Source organism: Hermetia illucens, chromosome 7, assembly GCF_905115235.1.
Source record: "Hermetia illucens chromosome 7, iHerIll2.2.curated.20191125, whole genome shotgun sequence".
Lineage (NCBI taxonomy): Eukaryota > Metazoa > Arthropoda > Insecta > Diptera > Stratiomyidae > Hermetia > Hermetia illucens.
The window spans coordinates 1,937,317-1,963,703 of NC_051855.1; the positions used below are offsets into that span (position 1 = coordinate 1,937,317).

Below are 26,387 nucleotides of genomic sequence, written 5' to 3' on the forward strand. Positions count from 1 at the left end.
ATCTGGTAGAGAAAATGCCAGAAGTGTAACATCAACCAGCTGCTTAACATGCCCAAGAACCTTCGCAGATTCTTCTCCGTATTTGGCAGGGGAAAGTTTTTGATCGCTTCAATCATGTCTGAGTCTGGTTGAATTTCATGATCATGTGGCCGAGAAATTTCACCTGCTTTTGTAGGAATTCGCACTTTTCAACGTTTTCACTCTACATGGTTCAAATGATCAGGATCGGTAGAAGGGGCGATCAAAACATCATCCATGTAGACGAAACAGAAATTTAAGTTTCGTAGGGCAGAGTGGATGAACCCCTGGAATGTCTGCGCCGCGTTCCACAAGCCAAATATCATTCTAGTGAACTCGAGAAGTCCAAAAGGTGTGCAAATAGCCGTTTTTGGTATGTCTGCGGGAGCTATAGGGATTTAATGATACGTCTTGGCCACATCTAAGGTCGTGAAAACACGGCAGTTCATCAATTAAGTCATGGATGAGTGGAATAGGGTATCGGTTGGGAATCGTCCGAGCATTCAGATGCCTGTAATTTCCATAAGGCCTCCATTCGACGCTTGGCTTAGGGACCATATACAGTGGAGATGGCCGACAGTTGCTGGGGTTATAGGGGTCGCTCCTTTGAGAAGATCGGGTAGTCGCTAGCATTGATGTGGTGCTGTATATCGTGCTTAACCGACTGGAAGAAACTCAAGCCCGATGAGTGCATGATTGGAGCGTGTGGCGTCCGTCATGTCCAGCGAGCGCAACGACACAGAAAACGACCCGGGTGAAGACTGGAGCGGAACCTTCTCCTTCAAAAACCTCATGCCGACTCTTGCAGCGAGTGTACTTTTATTGATTATTTTTGTTTGGAAATATTTATATATAAAAATGTGTATTTCATACAAATATGGAGTAAATATTTTGAAGAAGGATGCTGATGAATCGCATTTTCTGTAGCCTTGATCACACGACAGCGGCGTTCTGTCCCCATTTACGAAGGGCGCAATGAACCAATGGAGGAAACTCCTAGAAGAACCCGACGCACGAAAGTTTGGTTGGGCCGAGGATGTCGATGACAGAGTCGCCAGTAACGTAGCCACGACGTCATTCTTTGTCGCATATTGCACACTTCCCTCTACTCTCCTTTTGCACCAGTTTTCACTGCACCACTGGTTGTATCTAATAAGAATCTGCGCTCAAATTGCCTTGCGCTGCTGCTGCTGCTGCAAAAAAAAAAATCCGTGCGTAGAAAATCGCTGCCGCAGAAGTTGATGCTTCCTCGAAAACGGAGCAAACGTAGGGGTTCTCCTCGGTGGTCTCGCCGGAACGACAATCAACCTTCTGCAGTAAATCGCGACTGACACTCCATGTGAGAGAGTATATTCAGGTATAAAAGGTTTTGTGTTTCCCTATTTGAGGAGCATAACATAGATCTCCATTGGCTTATAGCATTGACCCGAGATATTGAAATCGTTCAGTTCTGGGCAGGTTACTGCCATTGCCAGAACTGAGCGATTTAAATATCTCGAAGGGCAGGTTGCCGACATTGCCAAAACTCAGCGATTTAAATATCTCGAGGGGCAGGTTACTGCCATTGCCAGAACTCAACGATTTAAATCTCTCGAGTCAATGCTATCTGCCAATGGAGAACTGCGTAATGAAATTATTTCACACATTAACGCAACCTGGATGAAGTGGCATTCCCCAATTGGTGTTCTTTGTGATCGACGTATCAGCGCACGTCCCAAATCTAAAATTTACTGCAATGTCGTTCGTCTGCCGCTCTCCATAGTTCTGAGTATTGGCCGACTATAAAGGTCAATGAATGGCGTCTTGCGGTAATGGGGACGAAGAAGTTGCATTGCACTGGTGGCGTGACACGTTTTGATTAGGTCTGAAATGAGAATATCCGCGATCGAACGGGTTTGCACCGATCGTGGAAAAACTGCAAGAGGGGCGTTTTCGATGGTGTGGTCACGTAATTCACACTAACGAGAATTCAACGACCAGTATTGGTCACAACATCAAAAACAGTGGTAAGCAACCAAAAATCCGGCCAAAACAATGGTGGTTTAATATGCTGGATGGGGATTTAAAGGTCTCAAGATTACATCCTGATCAGGCATTTGATAAAATAAAATGACGAAACCGATCACCACAGGCCGACCCCGCTTGTGAACTGATGGCTGAACAAAAAGAAAAAGATGCGAGGAGCGACGAGTGCACGACAGCTCCGTGTAATATAGCTAAAAATTCCATTGCCCTCTATTTTCTAGAAAGTGATTTAAATAAATCATTTGATGGAAAGCCCTGTGTTGATAATGGTCAACCTCATACGCCCCTGTTTATTATTATTATGAGTTTAATATTATTAGCAAATGCCAACAATTTAACCAACATCAAATATAAAAAAGGGCTAGGGAGAACTAGATTCTTCTTGAAAGGAATTTTAATATTTTACTCGAATGTCAATTATTCTCGTTAATTATGACGTCAGCATCTTATTTGTATGACTTAGAATGCTGTTAATTAGCACGAAATTGATAAGTTTGAACTGCTATAACTTTCCCATTAATAGTTGGATTTTCATGAAACTTGGCATGTGTATGCATGTGGCTGTCCTCTATGTCGGTGCACTTAGGATGAACTTAAGGGGAGTTTTTTAGTCTATTTCTAAAAGTTGATTATATACTATTAGTAAATTTTTTGAGCAGATACCGGAATGGGATATCTCTCGAAGATTAGATTTCACATAAGTGTTTTACACAAAACCTTAAAAAGAGCTGCGGTTAAATAGATTCTTCATAAATGTGACTAATATTCCACGCGAATGTCAATTATTCCGGGTAATTATGACGTCAGCATCCGATTTGCATGGCTTTGGAAGCAGTAAACTCGCACGAAATTGCTAAGTTTGAACTGCTATAACTTTGGCGTTAATTGCCTGATTTCTATGAAATTTAGCGCATATACACGAAATATTGTCCTCTATGCTGGTACAGAATCCGGAAGTCCTAGGATGAATTTAAGGGGGGTTTTTCAGTAAATTTCTAAAAAGTAGTAATATACTATTAGTAAGTTTATTTGAGCAGATATCGGAATGGGACATATTTTGAGGCCTAGATTTCATCTAGGCGCACCACCCTGATTTTTTTCGGATTTTTGGGTTGGGTAGTTTCCGAAAATGAGTCCTGTCTCACTTCAAATGCGTACATTTTGACTCCTTACTCACGCACTTTGCAATTTATGCCAGAACTAATGTCAGTTTCGGAAAGTACAAATCGAGACCTTTCATTTGATACCCTACACACCTATATCCGGTGAAAAAAATTTTTGAATCCCCTCTTTGCATGTATGGGGAGCCCCCCTTTAAACTCCACCTAAATTTATGCCACTCGCTGTATGCATGGGATTTCATAGTTCCCATCTGTCCACCAAATTTCGTTCGGATTGGTTCAGCCGTTTTGGAGAAAAATGCGTGTGACAGACAGACAGACAGACAGACAGACAGACAGACATTGAATCGATTTTAATAAGGTTTTGTTTTACACAAAACCTTAAACAGTAAACGGCATTTTAACGTGCAGACTTAACTACAGTCCGAGAACTAGGATTATTAAAAAATATTAAAAACTAAATTTTTGGTGCCGTGTTAAACTTTTTTTTTTAATTTTTTTACGGCTTTTTCAAGGAATAAAAAAAAACTACTGAATCAATCGCAATTATCCTAGTTTGCGGACCGCAGAAATATGTTCTGAATAAGTTGTGAAAATTTCAAAGAATTTCGTTGAATAGATTTTGCGCTATGGTGGCAGCCGATTTTCGAGAAAAACGCATTTAAAGAGTAGAATGCGATTTTTAGCCATAAAACCTTAACTGACCATTAATCTGCTATACCTAGTCCATAAACCTGAGGTTTCTTGAAGAACCACATGTACGGCCTTGGCTTCAATTGTTGTCCTTTTAGCGAAGTCATTCGAAAGTCATTCGGACCGATAAATACGCACTTTATTACGGCGATCGACATAAACACGACATGTGACTTGTCACGTGTTTAACACTATAATTTCCGAACTACTCCGAATATCAAAAAAATTACTTTGCCCATATATTCTACACTATATCTAAAAAAAAAAAATTCGATTCCGCGGATCCGACACACGGGATGACCCCCTTAAAGAACAAAAGAGTGACAGCTGAGGTCAACATCGCACCTACTCTGATTGGCCCTAGAAGTGATTCAACTGGTGAACTAGCTGCGATTCAGATAAATGTAAACAATTCATCCTAAAATATATCTAAAATATAGTAATATACTACTATTAACTTTATTTTACCAGATATCGGGATGGGACGTATTTTGAGACCTAGATTTTGTACAAGTGTTTCACTTTAATAGTCCAATTCTTTGCAAACCACAATTTTTAGGTACACCGGAACATAGACTAGCTTTTTACAATCAATACTCGATAGATTTAACAATTAGACTTTATTAATTAATTTATTTAAAGAATGAAGAAAGAGTGAAGTGATTATTTTCTCGTTAGAGGCAGAAGAGAATTATCTCGCTTCATGTGTTTCTTTTCTGCCCCTAACTCATGGCACCCTTTTCTCGATAGTCTTCCACTCCCGTGGGGAACTCTACAAAGTGGATAGTTCCGCGCCATCTATTTGTTCGCATTCGCAACATTCGAAATAAATTTCGAATGCTGCGAATCCTGCCGCGCCACATCACTCCGCCCCCAGATGAAACCTAGGGGTTTCGGCGACTGATCCCGGAACTTCGTTCACCGTCAATCCACAAAACGGACACGACGCTGCTTCGGGGCGGACACGGGTTTCAGCCTGGACAGAGAGACCGCCTTCCTGTGTCCACCGATCTCGAGCTGGAAGAAATGTTCTCCCCGCTCGAAAACGCGGTACGGGCCCTCATATGGAGGCTGCAGCGGATTCCGGACGGCATCCATCCTGACCAGAACGTGCGTGCACGTGTCCAGTTCCTTGGGCGAATAGGCAGGTGTGGACGAGTGTCGGGTGGGTGGTGTGGCTTTTATGCGTCGGAGATTGTCTCTCAGCAGACGCACCAACCCCGACTCTGTGAGATCCGATCTCTTGTCGAAGACCGGATCGCTTGGCAGTCTCGGGTTCTCCCCGTATACCAGCTCTGCGGGGCTGACAGCAAATTCCTCTCGTCGGGTTGTACGTAGGTCGAGTAGGACGAGAGGCAAGAATTGGGACGAGGACGGATCGTCACGTGCCATAATGGCGGCTTTCAGCGTCCGGTGCCAACGTTCTAGCATCCCATTGGATTGCGGGTGGTATGCAGTAGTCCGCTGGCGTTTAAAACCAAGGAGTTTGCCTAACTTGCATTCCCTGGTCAGTGATCACGACTGCAGGGACGCCAAAGCGAGGTATCCACTCTCGACAGAAGGCTTCGGCACATGATTGCGCCGTAATGTCTTTCAGAGGTATTGCTTCAGGTCACCGCGTAAACCTATCGATGATTGTGAGACAATACCTATAACCGTGCAAGTCTCGCAAAGGCCTTACTATGTCGAGGTGTATTGTGTGGAACCGCTTGGTAGTGCGGGGGAATGAGCCCACTTCTTTCCTTACATGCCTGGAGACTTTACACTTTTGGCATGCGATGCACTCTCTGGCCCAGGAATTGACATCCTTATTCATAGAGGGCCAGAAATATTTCTCGATGACTAGCCGATTTGTTGTCCTGATGCCTGGATGCGCTAAGTCGTGAACTGCGTGGAACACTTCCTTGCGAAAGGTGGCCGGAATGTATGGCCGAGGTCCCTTTTCCGAGTCTTCGCAGCAGAGAGAGAGAGGTTTGAGCCGAAGATGGGCAACTCCCGAAATTTGTATTTGGGGTTGGATTTGAGGCTCTGAAGTGCTGGGTCATCCTCCTGCGCCTTGGCAATAGCCGAGAAATCGAGTGAGGCGGGGATGTTAACCTCGGAGACACGAGACAAAGCGTCAGCAACTATGTTGTCCTTGCCGGACACGTGCTGGATATCTGACCTAAACTGGCTTATGAAGCTCAGGTGTCGAAGCTGACGAGGGGACGCTTTGTCGGGCTTCTGTTTCAAAGCATACGTGAGAGGCTTATGGTCCGTGAACACTGTGAACGGCCTGCCTTCTAGGGAGAAACGGAAGTATTTGATGCTCAAGTACGCGGCGAGCAGTTCGCGATCGTAGGTACTGTAGTTCCGTTGAGCGGAATTCAACTGCTTCGAGAAGAAGCTCAATGGCTGCCAAACTTGATCCACCTTTTGGTGAAGGGCAGCACCTACTGCGATGTCAGAGGCATCAACAAAAACGGCTAGGGGTGCATCTTGCAGAGGGAATGCCAAGAGTGTAGCGTCGGCCAGTTGTTGACGGGATTTGTCAAACGCGCAGATAGCCTCTTCGGACCACACGATCTCTCGTGTGTCCTTAGTTTTGGGGTCAGACAAGTATGCGTTCAAAATGGACTGGTGATGGGCGGCCTTGGGCAGGAAACGACGGTAGAAGTTTAGCATGCCCAAGAACCTCCTCAACTCCCTCACTGTTTTCGGACGCGGGAAGCTTGTTATCGCTTGCACCTTGTCTGGGTCGGGCTGTATTCCTTCAGGGGAAATGAAATGGCCGAGGAATCTCACCTGTTTTTGGAGAAATTTGCATTTCTCAACGTTTAGGACTAAACCGGCCTCAAGGAGACGTTGAAAAATGCACTTGAGATGGGCTAAGTGCTCAGACTCAGTGGAAGAAGCGACCAAAACATCATCCAAATATACGAAACAGAATTCGAGGTTTCACAGGACTGAGTGAATGAACCTTTGAAAGGTTTGCGCCGCATTGCACAATCCGAAAGTCATCCGGAACATAGACTAGGTTTTTACAATCAATACTCGATAGATTTAACAATTAGACTTTATTAATTAATTTATTTAAAGAATGAAGAAAGAGTGAGGTGACTATTTTCTCGTTAGAGGCAGAAGAGAATTATCTCGCATCATGTGTTTCTTTTCTGCCCCTAACTCATGGCACCCTTTTCTCGATAGTCTTCCACTCCCGTGGCGAGCTCTACAAAGTGGATAGTTCCGCGCCATCTATTTGTTCGCATTCGCAACATTCGAAATAAATTTCGAATGCTGCGAATCCTGCCGCGCCACAAGTGCATCACTCAGATTCTTTTCGGATATTTCGGTTGGACAGGTTCTGAGAACGAGACCTGTTTCACTTTTTGGAGCTCACTTTTGGGTCCTCACATTTCCTCATTTTCGAAAAATATTAATTGAGCCCTTTTATTTGATACCCCACACGACTATATTCTGTGAACAAAAAATTTGTTCTCCGCTTTCGCATATATATGGGAAGCATCCCCCGAAGCCAACAAAAAATGCCACGTATAGCGGTCCAAATTTCGGATATCTTCCCCAAATTTCGTGACGATAGCTAGTCGTTTCGGAGTAAATCTCATGTGACAGACGGGCAAACAGAATGCTGGGCAGGCAGAGATCGAACCGATTTTAGTAAGGCTTTGTTTCACACGAGATCTTAAAAATCAGGGTTGTGCGCTTATATGAAAACCTGGTATCAAAATATGTCCCATTCCAATCATCATCATCAACGGCGCAACATAAGGAACTCCTGACACCCCGGTTTTGTGGCGATTCAATATCCCTGCTGTCTGACGTCCTGACATACGCCTTCGCTCCATCTTAGGCAGGGGGGGCCTCGTCTTCTTTTTCTACCATAGATATTGCTTTTATAGCCTTTCCGGCCTGGATCACCCTCATTCATAAGGATTAAGTGACCCGCCCACCGCAACAAATTGAGCCGAATTTTATCCAAAACCTGACGGTGGTGGTATCGCTCATAGATTTCGTCGTTATGTAGGCTTCGGAATCGTCCATCCTCATGTAGGATGCCAAAAATTCTTCGGAGAATTCTTCTCTCGAACGCGGCCAAGAGTTGGCAATTTTTCTTGCTAAGAATCCAAGTTTCCGAGGAATACATGAGGACTGGCAAGATCATTGTCTTGTAAAGTAAGAGCTTTGACCCTATGGTGAGACGTTTCGAGCGGAACAGTCTTTGTAAGCTGAAATAGGCTCTGTTGGCTGACAACAACGGTGCGCGGATTTCATCATCGTAGTTTTTATCGGTTGTGATTTTCGACCCTAGATAGGAGAAATAATCAACGGTCTCAAAGTTGTATTCTCCTATCCTTATTCTTCCTGTTGTTCGTTCTTTTGGTTTTGGCGCTGGGGTTGCCACCATGTACTTCCTCTTGCCTTGATTGATGTGCAGCCGAAGATCTCGCGCCGCTTGCTCAATTTGGATGAAGGTAGACGGTACATCTGGGGTTGTTCTTCCCATAATTTCAATATCGTCATCGTAGGCTCGTAGTTGGATGGACTTGAAGAGGATGGTGGCTCCCGCATTTACGTCTGCATTGCGAATCACTTTCTCCAGGGCCAGGTTAAAGAGGATGCATAGTAGGCCATCCCCTTGTCTTAAATCGTTGTTGGTGTTGACTGGTCTCAAGAGTGATCTTGCTGCTTTTATCTGGGTTCGCACAGTGGTCAGAGCCAACCTAGCCAGTCTTATTAATTTCGTCGGGATACTGAATTCTCTCATGGCCGTGTACAGTTTTACCCTGGCTATGCTATCATAGGCGGCTTCAAAATCGATGAAAAGATGATGCAACTGATGTCCATATTCAAACAGTTTTCCCATCGCTTGCCACACAGAGAATAGCTGATCTGTTGCTGATTTGCCTGGAATGAAGCCTCTTTGGGATGGGCCAAATATGCGTCCCAGCAAGAAAGAGGAGAACATCTAGTGGTACCCAGAAACGTGATACCTCTATAATTGCAGCACTGTGTGATATCTCCCTTTTTATATATGAGACATAGGGTCTATATCTACTGCATTGTGCCTTAGGAGTGCCTTTGCCTTGCGGCCGTACCCCCCTCCCTTTCGGGATGGCTTTTTTTCTGGCTGGGCCAGATGGTAGATTTCTTGCAAGTATGCATCCTTACAAGTCCCTCACCGGGGGATGCCACTCTAGCTTGTCGACTTCTGGTTGTGGTGTTAACAACAACGACCTCGACACCTACCAACAATAGTTGCAGGCAATGCTCGTTTCCCATCGCAGACCTCGCCAGCGGGCTACGCGAGTCTTTTAACACCCGCTCTCTAATCCTCATCCTAACTCATCCATTTAACACTCATTCAAACTCCCTGTGACCCCATTAGTCCATTCATTCAACTATCCCACTCTAACTTATAGAATTTCCCTCACTTAATATCCTAGATAAGTCTATTACGTTCATCTTCGTACGCGGGACATTCAAATAGCACTTGTAGTGCAGTCTCTTTCTCACCGCAGTCGCAGTCACTGCTTCAGCTGAGTCCAATTTGAGCTAATTTGCTTTTAAAATCCCCGTGTCCCGTAAGGAATTAACTTACATAATGGTTGATATGGAGCCATTTCATCTTAACTCTCTTTGCGACATCTGGGAAGAAACATTTTGTAATTCTTCCCTTTTCGCTAATATCCCATTTGCTCTGCCATTTCCTTAAGATAGCATCTCTCAGCCTCCCTTTTTCTTTCCTTCCCTCAGACAGCCTCTCGTTGAAGACCTCTTCTTCAACTCTTCTAACTCCCCTCCTAAGCATATAGGCTCTCAATTGCCGCAAGCGACAATCCTCTATATATGATGGTCTTGGCCCTATGACTTAAACCCCAATCAGCATTAGCAAGTCCAACAAGGTTGCTGAATATCCTTTTGGCTTTGCCTGCTGTCTCCATCATATGCCGGCGATGGTTTGGGCTAGCACTCAACCATAACCCCAGGTATTTTAACTCTGATACGGCTCGTATCGTATTACCCTGGATTTTTAAAGTGGGCCTTCTGGCCAACTTTCTCTTCAACAGGATTGCCTCCGTTTTATTCGCCGAGAGTTTCAACTTCATTTCCTTGCACCAGGTGCTAACGTATTCCGTGGTGCTCCGAGCAAGATTTTCGATGTGCGATCGACTTCTGCCCTGAATGAGGATAAGGATGTCGTCCGCATATGCAGTTGGAGTAATCTCTACTGCAATGTCGGATAGCACATTTATTAGTCCGTCAAACACCAGGTTCCACAGACTTGGTCCAAGTATCTACCCCTGTGGGCAACCCTTGGTGACTATTTTCTTTTCTTCTATTGGAGGATTTTGGAGGTAACTATAGATGACCCCATACAGTGCAGGTGCACACCCCCTCACCTCCAACTCTTTCAGTACCGCTGGCCACCATAGGTAGTCAAAGGCGCCTTCAATATCGAAGGCAATTGCCAAAACATACGGCTTGCCACTGTCCCGCATAATGCGGTTCCCTTCGAAGATGGCATCCTCAGTGCCTTTCCCCCTACGGAATCCAAACTGACGTTGGGCAACACGAGTCCCGCTCGGCAGTAGTGGGTCGCGCCGATTCAAAATAAGTCTTTCCAGTAATTTTCCCGCTACAGGTAGTAGACATATAGACCTGTAAGACTTTATTTCTTCCCTGTCTTTACCCCCTTCCTTATAGATGGCTCTGACCGAACCAATTTTCCATATATCAGGGAAGACTTCCTCTTCGAGGCACTGATTATACATGTGCAGCATCTCGTGAGGGACTGCCAAAATTGAACGCTTCAAGATTTTAACCTCAATCTGATCTGCCCCTGGTGCTTTCCAATTTCGGAAGCGGTTAGCCGCGTTTAGCAGCTTCGCCATTTCGAATGGCCGTTCACTTTCAACACTTCCTCCCTCATTTTCATTACGGTGCTTAAGAGATCTCCTGATGGATTGCCTGAGGGCACGCTGAGTTTCCGTGTCCATTTCTGGCTCTTCATCAGGGAGGAAATCATCCAGCATGGCTCTTGCAGTGTCTATCCAATTTCCCGTTTTCCCTCCCACGGTGATAATTGCACCAAGGGGTTCTTCCCTACGAAGCCTCCCCATGGCTGACCTGTACGGAATTCCCCATGGATTTTCATTCCCAATTTCGGAGACGAACTTCGTCCAACTCTTTTGCTTGGAATTGCGTAACTCGTCTTTATATGCTTTACGAGAAAGCCTAAATGAATGCAGCTTAGCGTCCCAGTCAGCAGTACCGCTAACCTTCTGGAGCTTTTGTTGAAATCACTTTTTAACTTTGAAACTTTCCCGCTCCAGCTTGGTATATTTCCGCTCCGGATTTTTTCCGAGGAATTGCCACCTCACTGGCTTCAATTATGCATTTCTGCATTTCCTCGGCGAACATTTCAGCTCTAATCCTGCAGTCCATAGTAGCTCTATGGACGCTTTCCGCTGTGCTCCTCAGCTCTCGTTCGAACTTTCCCCACTTGGCACTCCTGGTGTTAAACCTAGGCCTTTTATTGGATCGCACAGGGCACATTTCATCCTTGCACAGACTAATTTCAATTACCCTATGATCGCTGGATCTAAGGCAGTGTACCATCCTCCATTACTTTACCAATCTGGTAGCCAAGCCCGGCGTAGTCAGAGTTACATCAATATAAGACTATCTACCCGGAATATTCCCTCGATATGTCGGAAGCTCGCTCGTTTCGTTGAGGATAGCAAGCCCTCTCCTTGCAATTGCTTCCTCTAATTTCCTCCCTCTTGCCAATCTTCTATCATTTTGATATCTCCTGGCACATACCAGGTCCCACAGGGGCGAGATCGAATTGGAATCTATGGCAATGATAATAGGTTTATCACTTATGATGTCCAGTGCCTTTTCCATAGTTTGTATCCCCAGTTATATTTTCTAGGCATACTGGAAATATAAACTTGTAAGGTATGTACTCCCAAACTCTCCTGTGGCTTGCATTACCACGCAGTGTGAGTTACTTAAGTGGCTCAATTTAAGCGCAGTTATTCGGTCCTTTCTATATAGGACCGCTGCTTTGCATTTCGTATCGCTACTTTCCATTGCAACGATCGTTGTTGTGCTGCCAATGCAACAAACTTTTCCCCTGTAGACATATGGCTCCTATGCGAACACTATGTCTACTTTATTTTTCCTAATGAGGTTTGCCACCTCATTTGACACTGTCCTTGAACCCTGCATATTAAGCTGGTGGATTCTTAACATGCGTAATTAGTTTGCTTAACCCTCCATTCCATCGAAGCCTTGCGATGCGGGCAGCTTGCGCTGTTGGCAGCATGCACCATGTTCTGCCTTCTTGCCTTCGTGCAATTTTCACAGTTAGCGGCTTTATGATTATTCGTACAGTCTTTGTACGAATGGCCCTCTTGTCCACAATGTGGGCAAACTTCCTTCTCGGTGCAATTCTGAACTACATGCCCATACTGATGGCATTTGTAGCAGCGGGAGGTGTCCAAGTAGTCCTCCACTCTATGGGACATCCACCCAACATAAACCCTACCCCTTTCAAGAAGGTCCCTTCTGGTACTTGAGTGCACATCGAAGTCCCAATGCACTGTCGGCGCATCTCTATTCCCCGTCCTAAACAGTGCACGGGTGTCTGCGCTCTTTCCTCCCGCATTTTGCGAGTTCATCGCCTCCTCCATCTCCTTTGGGTCCATCTCCCTTGGGATACCCTGAACGATGATCCTTGGTAAATTACCAGTTTCTTTCCGTGCCGATAGACCGGCCTTCTCCAAACTGGTACTCGCTAAAAGAACCTTTAAATCTTCCTCCGTTGCCCCTTCAACAATGACCCCATTATTTTGCGTGCTCCTCACGCTTTTAATTTTTATCCCTTGTGGGGCAGGGTTTATAGTCTGTTGGAGAGCCTTCTTCGCATCGACTTCCCTATCGGTTGCAGTTCTCCGAACTGAGAATACTTCTTTCTTTTTTTTACTTATGGCCTCAATTGCCTTTATTTTCGGTAGTGCTTTCATAGCAGCAACCTCCGCAAAGGTCGTCGGTACCCGTTTCTCAGCGGTAGGTACAGCTCACTGAATAACTACCGCTGGTTTAACTTCAAGTGGTGGTCGTAGTACTTTCGCTGCTTGCCCTGCAGTTCTTTGCCCCTCAGCTCACCGCTCTTCTTCAGCAGAGCTACGCATATCTTCTGAAAGTTTTTTACTTGCTCCAAGATTGCAGCGGTCGCCGCTTTATCGACGTTGAAATTTGCTCAGGCAAATTTCCCAGATTTCTTTCACCACTCTAAACATCTCTTCGGATGTTCCTTCGGCCGCCGTTCTTCCGCCGGTCCTATGCTGGGCTGCCCTGGCGTGGTTACTCGACGCTTCTTGCTCCTTTTTACCTGCTCCCACCTTCCCTCACCCCCTTTCTTTTCTCTACTATCCCCCCTTCAACGCAATCACTCGATTCATTCAGAATATCGTCCTGAAATCCAGCCCTCGTGAGTGGACCACTACCCCCGCTGTTGAGCCCACGCTCTCTCACGAACCTATCCAGATCCTCCTCGGAGAAACTGGATATCTCCATTACAGGGCTTCTCTCTCCCTTCACACTTTTCGCCCTCTGGACGCTCTCCTCTGCTATGTTCGCCATAGATTCTAGCATCGCTTCCTTAATCGACTTCACTTTCACCTTCGGTCGCTTCTGCACAAGGGATTTTTCCCCTTTGGTTTACCGGAGGTCGCCCATGACGGCCCACTTTTCGTTTCGACTCCACTTTATTACCCTTTTTCCCCAAAATTTTTAAAATTTCTACTTTTACCAGCAAACTCAACCAAAAGCGAAATTTCACTCAGGCTAAGCATCACTCACAAATTTTAATTACGCTTTGAAGGTCAACCTCTAGATCGAAACAACTTTTCCCTAGTGAATTTCCCTAAAAATTAATTTTTCCGTTACGGCAACCCTAATTCACCGAGAATAGCAACCCATTTTTCCAAATCTGGGTGGCTTCTAAGCCTATCCACCAAGACGAACAACTTTGTTGTAGTAACCTTTGCTCTGAAGCAAATTTTTGGTTACGGCAACCCCAATATCACCAGAACGGTAACAGTTTTTCCCTGTTTCTGGGTAACTTCGATCCCCACTCCTAAAGACAAACAACTTTCACTCAGACACTTTCCCTCTAAAATCACTTTTTAGAATGGTAACACTTACCTGCCTACTCTGGGTCGCAGGTCCGAGCTCCGTCCACAGAGTACCCACTCCAATACTTCAAATCCGCCCACAAATGGTCCTTCACGTCCAAAAAGTCCAGTTTTCCTCGATCCCATCCAGTGGAAAATTCCCAAAACAAAAGCCGATCGTAACGGCTTTTTTCAAAAGTTGGAAATTTTCCACAACAACGCTTTTTTATTAAAACCCACATAATTCCCACTACACTTGTCACTTCCATCCACTTTGCGCTTCAAATCCCCCGCACAGCCTGAGTAAACGAATTCACTATGTATGTTCCAAAACAAAAGCGAATCGTATTCTCAAAAATTCGAATTCACTTGCCAGGACACCTCAACACGGCCCACGTTCAGATTTCACTACGCAACGTTTTTTTTTTTTTTTTTTTTAAAACACATTCAATTTATTTTGTTTGATTTTGTTACAGGTAGTTTATGACTAAAATTAATACTAGACTTATCTCTAACAGCTTAACTTTACCTAGAAATTAACATTTTGCTTAATACTAGACTTAATTTACGGTGGTATTAATTTATCCTATGGCTAATGTTATAGAGGGGAAAGTCAGGAAAAACCCCTCTTATGTTGTTGTTTGTTCGTTGGATAATTGTGTTGCATGAATGGATGGAGGAAGGATACATATAGGGGAAGGTGGTGTTATTGGGCGGTGGAGTAGACGAGGCCAGGGCGATGTCGATCGTATGGGCGGTTGAATATGATCATCTTCCCGCCGCGATAACTGCTGTTTTGGGAGGAAAGGGTTAGGAGGTCTGAAGGGAGGGGATGGTGGCGGTATGTGGGGTTAGTGTTATGGTTTCGTATGTGGGAGTAAAACTGGATGAGGTTGTTTTCATGGGCTTGACATTTGATGAGGAATTTGGTTAGTGAGGTAAGGAGGATCTGGTCTATGCGGGAGCACTTTACCTCGTCGTAGACAGCTTGGTTGGAGTGGATATTGGACTGGGAAAGGGAGAGGCGGAAGAACCTCCTTTCGCGTACCCGAAGGCGCTCCATTTGAGCTGAGGAGACGTCACACCATGCGACGAATCCATATGTAATTAAGGGACGGATTAGCTGCTTATAGCAGTAGAGTTTCACTTTAGGGAGGATGGCGGAGTCTTTCTTAAGGATGGGCCATAGGGTTTTTAGTCCTGTTAGGGTCTTTGAAATGATGGAATTTACCTGGGGTATGGGTGATAGGCGGGTATTGAGGGTTATTCCCAGGTATTTAGTGGATTTGACGGAGGGAATGGTAGAAGGTCCGATCTTGATAGTGAGGTTGCGGGTGTCGGCCAGCATCTTGCGGGTAAAGGTGGCTCTACCGCGGAAGACGATGGCTTCGCATTTGCAGGGGTTGAGTAGGAGTTTCCAGGATTGGAGGAATTTGTTGAGGGTTTGGATTGAAGTATTGATGCGGTTTTGGGCGGATTTTATTCTCCGGGAAGAGGTGTAGAGGATCAAGTCGTCAGCGTATTGGATGGTTTTGACTGCTTGGGGGGAGTTGGTAGGGTGCTGGAGTGGGATATCGGCGGTGTATAGGGAGAAGAGGGTTGCTGACAGAACTGAGCCTTGGGGGATGCCTGCGGGAGGACTGTAAGGGTCGGACAGGGTATCGTGGATACGGACTAAGGATTGGCGATCAGACAGGTAGTTAAGGATGAGTTTGCATAATTGTGGGTGGAATTTGAAAGTGTGGGAGAGTTTGTAGGTGAGGCCGTCGTGCCAGACCGCGTCGAAGGCTTTTTGGATATCGAGGAGGCAAGCTGTGGTGGGGATGTTGTTGTTTAGTTGGGATAGGATGTCGGTTTTGAGGACTAGGAGGGCATGTGAGGTGCCGTGGCCGCGCCTGTTGGCAAACTGGAAGGGGGGGATAATGGCGTGGTCGGTGATGTGTTGGAGCATGATATCGTGGATGACGTGTTCAAAAATTTTCGATGTCACGTTAAGGAGGGAGATGGGGCGGTAGCTGCCCGGGGAAGCTGAAGGCTGGTCCTTTTTTAGGATTGGGACGATGTGGGCTCGTTTCCATGGGGTGGGAAAGTGTGCAGAGAGGAGGCATTGATTGAAGAGTTGGGCGAGAAAGGGGCTTAGGGTTTTGGCGCATTTTTTGAGGATGATGATGGGGATGTGGTCGGGTCCGGTAGATTTTTTATTATTTCGGGACAGGATAATGGATTCAACTGTTTGGGGTGTGACGGCTTGTATTGGTAAGCAGTAGGGTGTTGTAGATTCGGATGGTGGGATCGGGAATTCGGTGTGGATGGCTGGCGTGGTAGTGATGTTGTGTATGTGTTGGCGCACCGCTGTTTCTGTGGGTGGGTCGGACAAATGTTGGGTGGTGTGGTGGGCGGCTAGAAAGCTGTTAGCAATCAGGTCGGCGTGGGCTTTGGGTGAGGTGTTGTGTGGGAGGACGCTGGCTGAGCGGGGTTTGGCTAGTCGGGGGCAGGTACCCCGGAGTTTATTGCATGTTTGCTGATTAAGCGAGATGTTCGCATGCTTTACCGCGTAGTGATCAGCGTATAGCGTCTGGATCTGGGATTGGATGCGTTGTGTGAGGGAGTGGATTTGTGATTTGAGGAAGTTAAATTGAGGAGCGTACCTGTGCCTGTGGAGTTGGCGTCGTAGGGTTGATTTTTGTTTGATGAGGTCTAGGATGTGTGGTGGCAGGGTGATTAGGCCCTGGTAGTTTAGTGGTCTGAGAGGGATGGTTTCGTTGCAAGCCTTTTGTGTGGATTCCGTGAGCTTTTCCACGGCTGAATCGATTTCGGTAGGAGACGGATTGGACGGGAGGCGGATGGTCGAGAGTTTGTCGGCTAGGTTGTAGTTGAGGCGTTGCCAGTTAGTGGCAGCGTAGTTGGGAAGGAATTTAGGCTGGGATTTGGGGAGGCGGTCGGTGATATTGAAGTGGAGAACCACTCCGTCATGATCGCTCAAGCCGGGGATGGTGGAGAGGTCTTGGGGGGAGGTAGGCGTGCTGGGGTGTACGAGAAGGTGGTTGCTTACCAGGAAGAGGTCGATGAAGGAGTGGGTATTTTGCCTGTGGTAGGTGGGTTGGTTGGTGGGGAGAAGGGTGAGCTGTAGAGGGTGGGAGTGTTGTGAGTACCAGTTGGCTAACCTATTGCCATTGGCATTTATAGTGCTGTTATACCAGGTGTTATGTTTGGCATTTAGGTCGCCCCCTAGTACAAGGGAGAAACGCTTGTTTCGGCTGACTGGGAGGGCTTTGAGGTGTTGTGTAAGGTTGGAGATGTCAGCGGGATTGAGGGTTTGGTCGGGGCAGTAGAGGCTACCTAGGAATGTGATGGAGGAAGGTGTGGCAATGAAGACAATGGTTAGCTCCATGGATGGGGCAATAGTGTTTGGGATGTAGACCCGTTGAGCGTCTAGGGGATTTGCCACTAGTATGGCTGTGCCTCCGCCTGGGCGGTCAACACGGTCGGAGCGGAAGGTGGTATAGTTGGGGATGTGCAGCTTATGCCTTGGGTGCAGTTTGGATTCTGTGAGGAGGAGTAGGTTAGGTTTGTGGACGGACAAGAAATTAGTTAGATCGTGACGTTTTTGTCGACTGACCACCGAATTTACGTTCAGTAATACCACTTTAGTGGACATTACTGGGGGACACTTGGCAGAGGAAGGAGAGGAGAGCGAGTCTCTTCTCCATCGGCGAGGAAAGGGAGTTGTATGTGGGGAGGAATGAGGTGAGTTGGGAGGCTAGTTGGGTGGTGGAGGTGTTGAAGAGGGAGTGGATCTCGGAGTCGAGGTCAAAGGTGGGGACTGGGCGCGAGGCGTTCCTGGCCATCGCAGCGTAAGAGAGTGGTGGGGACGTAGGGTTGTACGGGGCGGGGACCTGAACGGGTTTTGGTTGGGGACCGGGTTTGGTTGGTGGAGCAGGGTTATGCTTTGTGGGGGGTGATTGTTGTGTTTGGCGGGTGCGAGCTTGCACGAACATCGGGCAGTTGCGATAACTAGCCGGATGAGTGTTGGCTCCGCAGTTGATGCAGGATGGATTTTCTTCCTGCTTCTTTGGGCATTGTCGTGGCCCGTGAGGGGTGTTGCATTTAACGCAACGGTAAGCCAGATTGCAATTTGACGCTGCATGCCCAATGCGCTGGCAGTTCCGGCATTGGGTGATTTCGTGTAGCTGGACGGCTTCGAACTTCACGATGCAGTGAAACATCGCCCTGGCTTTCGTGAGAGTGGCCTGCTGGAATTTGGGGGAAAACGTTACAAGGAAGAGGTGGAGGGGTTTCGCGTTTCGTCGGGAGGAGCTAGTCTCGTATTGACGAACGCTGATGGCTTCGGAGATGCCGAGGCGGTGTAGCTCCTTGAGGATTTCATCGGGAGAGTATGTATAATCTAGTCCTCGGAGGACTAGGTTGATTGGTTTGAGGTGTGACGGAGTATACGTGAAGAAGGGGTGGTTTCCTTCCTTAAGTAGGTTTTTTGCAGAATCGTAATCTGCCTGGGAGGTGGCGAGGACGTGGGTTGAGCGTATTGATGTTTTTTTAAGGGATATATTGTTGGGGATTGTGGACAGAATTTTGTTAGTGATATCTTTAGTGGTTGTGGGGTCAGCGCGGATAATTAGCGGCGGGAATTTTTCCTGACTTACCCTTGGTGGGGTGGATTTGGCTGGTTGAGCGGCTTGCTGCGTGGTTGTGGTGGTTGTTATCGGGGTGTGTGTGGTTGGTTGTTGTAGTTGTCGGGCTGGATGTTCGGTGACATTCGTTGTTGTTGTCGTTAGATGGGGTGAGGGTGTAGATGCTATTGCTGAGGCTATTTTTTGTTGTGGCTTCGGTGTGGGAATTTCCATTTCTGCCATCGACCGTTCTTCTTGGTTCTCATGAATTGATGTAGTTGCTGTATTGGGTTGCTGAGATGACTTGTTGAGGGCGATGGTAGATTCCACTAATGAAGAGCTGAACAACGCAGAGAGCCGGTCGTACCGGCTTGTCATCTCCTTCAGGGAGGTTCTCAGTTCTTGTACCTGTCTCCGCAGGGCGGCGACATCGTCTTGATCGTCGTCTGACGTTTCGCGAGCCATGTCCGGCTCGCTATCTTCTCGGGCGGGTTCCCGACTGGCTTCGGGACTTGATGGAGCCTCGCTTTCGCTGTCCCCAAGGGGGTGAATCCTCTTGGGCTCAGGATCCATCCCCTGGGGCGACAGTGACCTGTCCTCAACCGGGCGCTTTGACATAGCGCCTCGCCACTGAATGTTTGATCGAAAACACTACGGTCGCGATTGTGTTTTGTTTTTCACTCCGCACTTTGAATTTTTCACTCGGCACTTTCGTGAGCACACGTCCGATCGTCTCGGACGCTTGAGACTGACTGACACTACGCAACGTAAAAAGATGAATCTCGTACGCAAATCACCCTGTACAGACCCCGCTTGCGTAAACACGTCCGATCGCTTCGAATGTTCTCAGAGAATTTATGTATGAGACATGAAAGTCCTGGGGGTTTAACGTGAGTACCTGCCATGTATGTAGGCATAATCCCACGGTCCGCTTCGGTCACGGATTGATGTTGGGACCACAATCAGAGCCCCGCCATGCAATCACAGCGGTCCTGGTTTATACTGAGTGCAGGCTCAGCATTCATACCAGTGGATGCGAGGCCTATCTACCACCTCTGCCGTAACTAAGGGGTACGGCGCCCGAGTTGTGCAGCGCAACTCCACGCTTGAGCTCTGAGGAGCTCTGCCCGCGATGTAGGCATAACCACAACCTCCATGAAACTCCCACTAGAGGCCCAACCGCAAATAACCGGGCCAAGAATACATCCTCCAGGAATTCTCCTGGAGCATATGCTCTCAGAGGCCGTTATGTATGAGACAGATAATACCTCGTTGTCAGCCGTCAGGCTTTGGTTCGCTGTCCCACACCTAGAGTATTAGCTGATGAACCACTTGGTGTAGTTGGTTGCCTCCATATTTATCCAATTCGGCTGTAATTTCATCGGCTCCGGGCGATTTGTGGTTTTTAAGTCGGTGGATTGCAAGGACTGTTTCTTCTATGCTGCCTGCTCATTCCAATATCTGTTCAAATAAACTTACTAATAGTATATTACCAGCTTTCAGAAATTGACCAAAATCACCCCCTTAAGTCTATCCTAGGAGTACTAAATGTTCCACCAGAAGATGGTATCGCGTATACCCATCCCAATTTTCATGGACATTCGGCTGTTAATGTCAAAGTTATATCGGTTGAAACATGTCAATTTCGCGAGAATTTGCTGCATCTTGAGCTATGTAAATAAGATGCTGACGAAACTATTCACAAGAATGAATGGCAATATGAATGAAATATTAAAATTCTATTAATGAAGAATCTACTTCTCCCTAGCCATTTTTAAAGTTTTGTGTAAAAAAAAACTTTATTAAAATCGATTCTCTATCTGTGTATCTTTCACACGCACTTTTCTCCAAACTGGCTCCACCGATCCGATCGAAATTTAGTGGGCATATGGGAACTATGAAGTCCCAGTGATACAGAGAGTGAAATAAATTTACGTGGAGTTTAAAAGGAAGATTCCCAGGCATACAAAGGGGGATGTAATTTTTTTCACCAAAAATAGTCAACTGAAAGACCTCGATTATTTCCAAAACTTGTATTAATTTGGACGTGGATTGTAAAATGTGGGAGAAAGGAGTCAAAGCGTGCAGATTTAAAATCAGACAGGACTCCTTTTCCGAAATTTCCCAACCCAAAAATCTGAAAAAAATCAGGGTGGTCTGCCTATACATCTTGGCCTACATCATAAACTTACTAATAGCATATTATCAACTTTAAGAAATTTATTTAAAAATGCTATATGCACTAGGAGAGAGGACAGTATCGCACATACGTATGCCGTATGTTTCATGGAAATCCGGCTACTGGTGTCAAAGTTAGAGCAGTTCAAACTTATCAATTTCAGGCAAATTTACTGTATCCTAAGCTATACAAATAAGATGCGTCATAATTAACGAAAATAATTGGCATTCGAGAGAAATTTCATTCCATTCATAAAGAATTTACTTGTTCCCAGCAGTTGTAGGGTTTTGTTGAAAAGAACGCCTTATTAAAATCGGTTTACTGTCTGTCACACGCACTTTTCTCAGAAACTACTGTACCGATCCACACCAAGTTTAGGGGGAAGGGGGAAATTGTGAGCTCGTACGCGTGTAGTAGGTTGCGTTGTTCTACGAGGAATTTAGTGGGTGTCCCTTTATATGCGAAAGGGGAGAGCGGGGTAGAAGTCTTTTTCACTAGATGTAACTATGCTAATGAAAGGTCTCGATTAGTACTTTCAAATTAAGTGTTAGTTTTGAAACTAATTGTGAAACGGGGAAGTGAGAGGGTCATAAAAGGGTCACTTAAATTAAGGGCTCATTCTCAGAAACTATCCACCAGAAAAATTTAAAAAAATCAATTACCCACCAAACCGATATCTGTTAAAATAAAATTATTAACGGTATATAAATATACTTTTTAAATTTACTGCGCACTTCGCCCTAGACCAGTAAAATTCTTGCATTATTATAGGCTTTAATATGGAGCAGTCTACTGGAAAGTTTGATGGAAATTCTACTATAAATAGCAAAGTTACGGCAGGTCAAAGTTGCCTCTTTTCCGTCAAATTGGTACCTTCTAAGAAATACAATACCAGTACCACATCGAATTGAATATCGAGTACGTTCAACATATATACACTAAGAGCTATGTATAAATGAAACCATCGTGTACCGGAATATTATTACATGAAAGGTCAACAAAACTTTTCATACTTGACGCGCCAAGCCCCCCGTTTGCAACTTGTTTGGATCTGTTTTATCATAAGTCGCCAGGAACCGATGGAATTACAGCCGAATTGGTTAAATATGGAGGCGACCAGTTACACCAAGTGGTTCATCAACTTGTGCTCAAGGTATGGGACAGCGAATCAATGCCTGACGATTGGCAACGACATTATGTGTCTCATACATAAAAAGGGAGATATCACACAGTGCAGCAATTATATACTCTCCGCTATCTTGCTAGGCCGGATAGCCCCATACGCCCAGAACATTATTGGCGCATACCAAAGGGGCTTCAATCCCGGTAAATCAGCAACAGATCAGATTTTCTCTGTGCGGTAAGCGATGGAAAAACTGTTGGAATATGGACAACAGTTGCACCATCTGTTCATCGACTTTAAAGCCGTCTATGATTGCATAGCCAGGGTAAAACTGTACAAGGCCATGAGAGAATTAACTAGGCTGACCCTGACCAATGTGCGAGGCCAGATAAAAGCAGCAGGATCACTCTCAAGACCATTCGACATCAACAACGGTCTACGACAAGGGAATGCCCTATCATGCGCCCTCTTTAACCTGTGCCTCGAGAAAGTGATCCGTGATGCTGAGGTAAATGCAAGAGGTACGATCCTCTTCAAGTCCACCCAACTACTGGCCTATTCTGACGATATCGACATCATGGAAAGAACCAACCGAAACGTACAAACTGCCTTCATCCAGATTGAGCAGGCGGCAAGCGAAGCGAGATCTTGGGCTGCACATCAATGAAAGCAAGACAAAGTATATAGTTGGACCGTGACCATCAAAAACCAACCACCAACAACACCAAACCGCAGTGGTCAAACGGGAAGAATAAAGATAGGCGACTAGAACTTTGAGACCGTTGACAATTTCTCCTATCTAGGGTCGAAAATCACAACCGATAACAGCTACGATAATGAAATCCGCGCACGGTTGTTGTCAGCCAACAGAGCCTATTTCAGCTTACAAACACTGTTCCGCTCGAAACGTCTCACCATAGGGTCAAAGCTCTTACTGTACAAGACTATGATCTTGCCAGTCCTCATGTATTCCTCGGAAACTTGGGTTCTTAGCAAGAAAAATTGCGAATTCTTGGCCGCGTTCGAGAGAAGAATCCTCCGAAGAATTTTCGGCCCCCTATATGAGGATGGACGATTCCGTAGCCTACACAATGACGAAATCTATGAGCGATACCATTACCGTCAGGTTGTGGATAAAATCCGGCTCAATAGGTTGCGGTGTGCGGGTCACTTAATCCGTATGGATGAGGATGATCCCACCCGGAAAGTCTATAAGGGCAATATCTATGGTAGAAAAAGAAGACGAGCACATCCTGCCTAAGATGGAGCGATGGCGTAGCTCAGCACGCCAGACAGCTTTTGGGGATAGAGGAGAAGGTCTAAATGTGGCCCCCCCTTTTGTTTTTCGAGCATGAAAAGAAAAATGAAGATCGGCATGTCAAGTTTCATGTGCTATGCATTTCAATATTCTCCTGGTCATTGATTCGTAAGGAAAAAACATGATAAAATTCCATATATTTTTAACAAAATCGTATATTTCGACGTATCCAAAATTTTGGTTTTGATGTAAAGTGTGGGTAATATGGCACCCAGGGGGCCATATTGGAAGTATGAAAAATTCTTCAAAAAATATTCTCCAAAACTTAACAATTAAGTAAAAAATAAACAATAAATTACCTTCTTTTCTTAAAATTAAGTAAATCCATTAATAAAAAAATAAAAATGAACATAATAAAAACGAAATCAAGATAAAATACATATAAAATAAAGTTATCGGCAAAAATCGCAAATATAATAATCTCCTTCGTTTCCCGCACAAACGCAATGAGCCCATAAATTGCATCCCTGGCATTGAATCCACTCCTCCCCTTGTTGGTCATTTGAATACCTTGCATCACAAAATAAGCATTCTGCATCTAAGCTCGTTGGTATTTTATCATTTGAAGGTCCTTCGTCGAAGCTGTCGGATTGTGTGTCTAAATGATTTTCATCTGAGACAGTGGTTTTCCCTCCACGGCTACGACTTTGGATATTGTCAGGATTCTGATTTCCATCTGAAGCACTTGATGTACCTGCCAGGTGTGTTCTATATGCAGAAGAAGTGAGTACTTTTGGTGTGGTACGTTTTCGCCCTCGATTCGAAGTTTTATTTTTAGGTTTTGGTTGAATAATTTCTGGTGAAACTATGATGTTTAACTGATGATGCAACAACTCATCTCTTTGCGATGCAGTCAAATTTTCCTGTGTGTTGCTCCCTGGGCGGTTTTCGGAAGTGTTTTCATCGTTATAAACTTGAGCTTCTGCGTCAGAAAAAATCTGCGGATTAAAGGGGTAGATTCCGGTGACGCGAAATCCATTTGCAGCGATTTCTCCTGTTGAGCTTCGTAGATAGGCTCGACCAAACAATTCGGCGATATCGTAGGGTTTAAGCAACCGATCGGAATGCAACAAGAAATTTCGGATTTCTTCACTATAATAGGTTTTTAGTGCCCCCATAAAGGTTTTATCCAGGGGCTGCAATTTATGCGTGGTGTGAGGTGGAAGAGTAACTATTGTTACATAGTTCTCATGAGCTAACTCCAGAAGTTCAATGTTACGAGTGTGGCTGTAATGCCCGTCGAGTATTAACAGTACAGGCGACTCCTTAGTTGGATTTGTTTTAGAAAGAAAATGACGAAACCAATCGGTGAATAAATTCGTTTGAATCCAGCCGGATGGGTGGACTTTGCCGATAGCACCATGCGGAGCTCCTTTCATAAGTATATCGGAATAATTTTTTCTGGGGAAAATCATCATGGGTGGTATAAAAAACCCGGAAACATTCATACAGCAAACCACGGTCATCAATGATCCTCGTTCCGCAGCAGTTAAAGCACCTATTTGTTTTTTGCCTTTCTTCCCAATTATTTGAGGAACTTTAGATTGAACGATTGTCAGCCCGGTCTCGTCAACGTTGAAAATGCGATCAGGAAGGTATCGAATTTTTTCCATTTCCGCCTTCAAAATCTCAAAAAATGCCTTTACTGCCTCACGGTTAAAGCCTTGAACACGTGCAAAAGATGTTCCTAATGGTTTCCTTAAAGAAAGTTCGTGTTTGTGTCTTCGTAGAAAAAGGTCTAACCACGAACGCCCTGCTATTTCCTTTGTAAAATTGTTGGGTATGTTATTTTTCAAAGCTAACTGATAGGCCATTCGCCGAACATCTATTCGTGTTAGACCATAGTATTTCGCTTCCATTAGAAGAATATACTCCACGAGTTTCTTTTCTATATTAGGTGGAAGTACAGTTTTCCTGCCTAGCGGTTTTTCAACAATTTTTTCAGACTCTCCTAGATCGTGCACCAACCTTCTTAATGTAGTCCTCGGTACGCCAAACATTTATACGGCTTTTTTGTAACCCATCGTCTTACTCCTGACTGCATCTATAGCTTTTTTCATTTGTTCCGGGTCCCATGTTTTCCTCTTTTTGGCTACGGTTAACATAATGCTGTTTTGGGGCATCTATAGGAAACAATACAGCAATCTTTAATACTTTTGTGTTTCAAACATCGATTATGGCCCCCGGAGGCCATAATCGAAACCGAACGGGGGGCCATATTATACTTATGCAATCACAGAAAAAAAAAGCAAAAAATAAAACGAAAAGTAAGCCGTGCTTCAGCATTACCTTAATATGTAATACTGCTGAACCTGTAAAAACTTTTTAGCAGAAAACACTATTTAAACATGCCACATTTACAGGAATACCGACAACAAATATCTTCTTGGAAGAAAGTTAGAAGAACACAAAGAACAGAAACTAGAATTTGTCTCTACCATTTGTCATTTAAATGACATATGGATACATGAAAAAACAGCTGTTAAGATTGTGGTTGTTGCACAGTGGCGTTTTTATCTGTGGCTGTTTTGTTTCGCGTAGAATCGTAGGGGGCCAAAATACCAGCAGGGGCCAAATTTAGACCTTCTCCTCTATCGAATTGGTGGACCTCGGCGCAAAACCGGGATGTCTGGAGTTCCTTATTAAGGCAGACCTAGATCGGATACCGGTTGTTGCGCCGTTGATGATGATGATGATGATATTTGCTAATAATATTGATCTCCTAGTGTGAAGAGTATCATGTTCACTGTTATCATTGTAGTGCTTTCAAGGTAAAATTATATGTGTAAATACCTTTCTTTTGAAAAATAGACAACAACTGAATTGGAACTGTCGTGCACTCATCGTTCCTCACGTAGGGAAATATAAAACTGAAGCACGACTTGTTTTCTAATTAATTGCTTTCAAAGTTCGTCATATAATAGATGTTACTGGTCATAAGATTACATAATTTCTGTAATGAGCGGATCCTCGCAGGATGTTACCTGCTACCAACAGAAGTGAAATATGCTACTGAGCAGAGGAGCTGATAGATCAGAATTTTCCTGCAGTTGTAATCTGCTATATCTATCTGACAACCTTTCAATTTAATGTCTTTA

General features: G+C 45.1%; 1 protein-coding gene across 1 annotated transcript in view; it reads right to left on the bottom strand.

The window, feature by feature from the left end:
- The window catches only part of LOC119660850 (dynein intermediate chain CFAP94, axonemal), an 80,054-nt gene that overhangs the window by 53,158 nt on the left and 509 nt on the right, over positions 1–26,387 (bottom strand). The window lies entirely within an intron of this gene.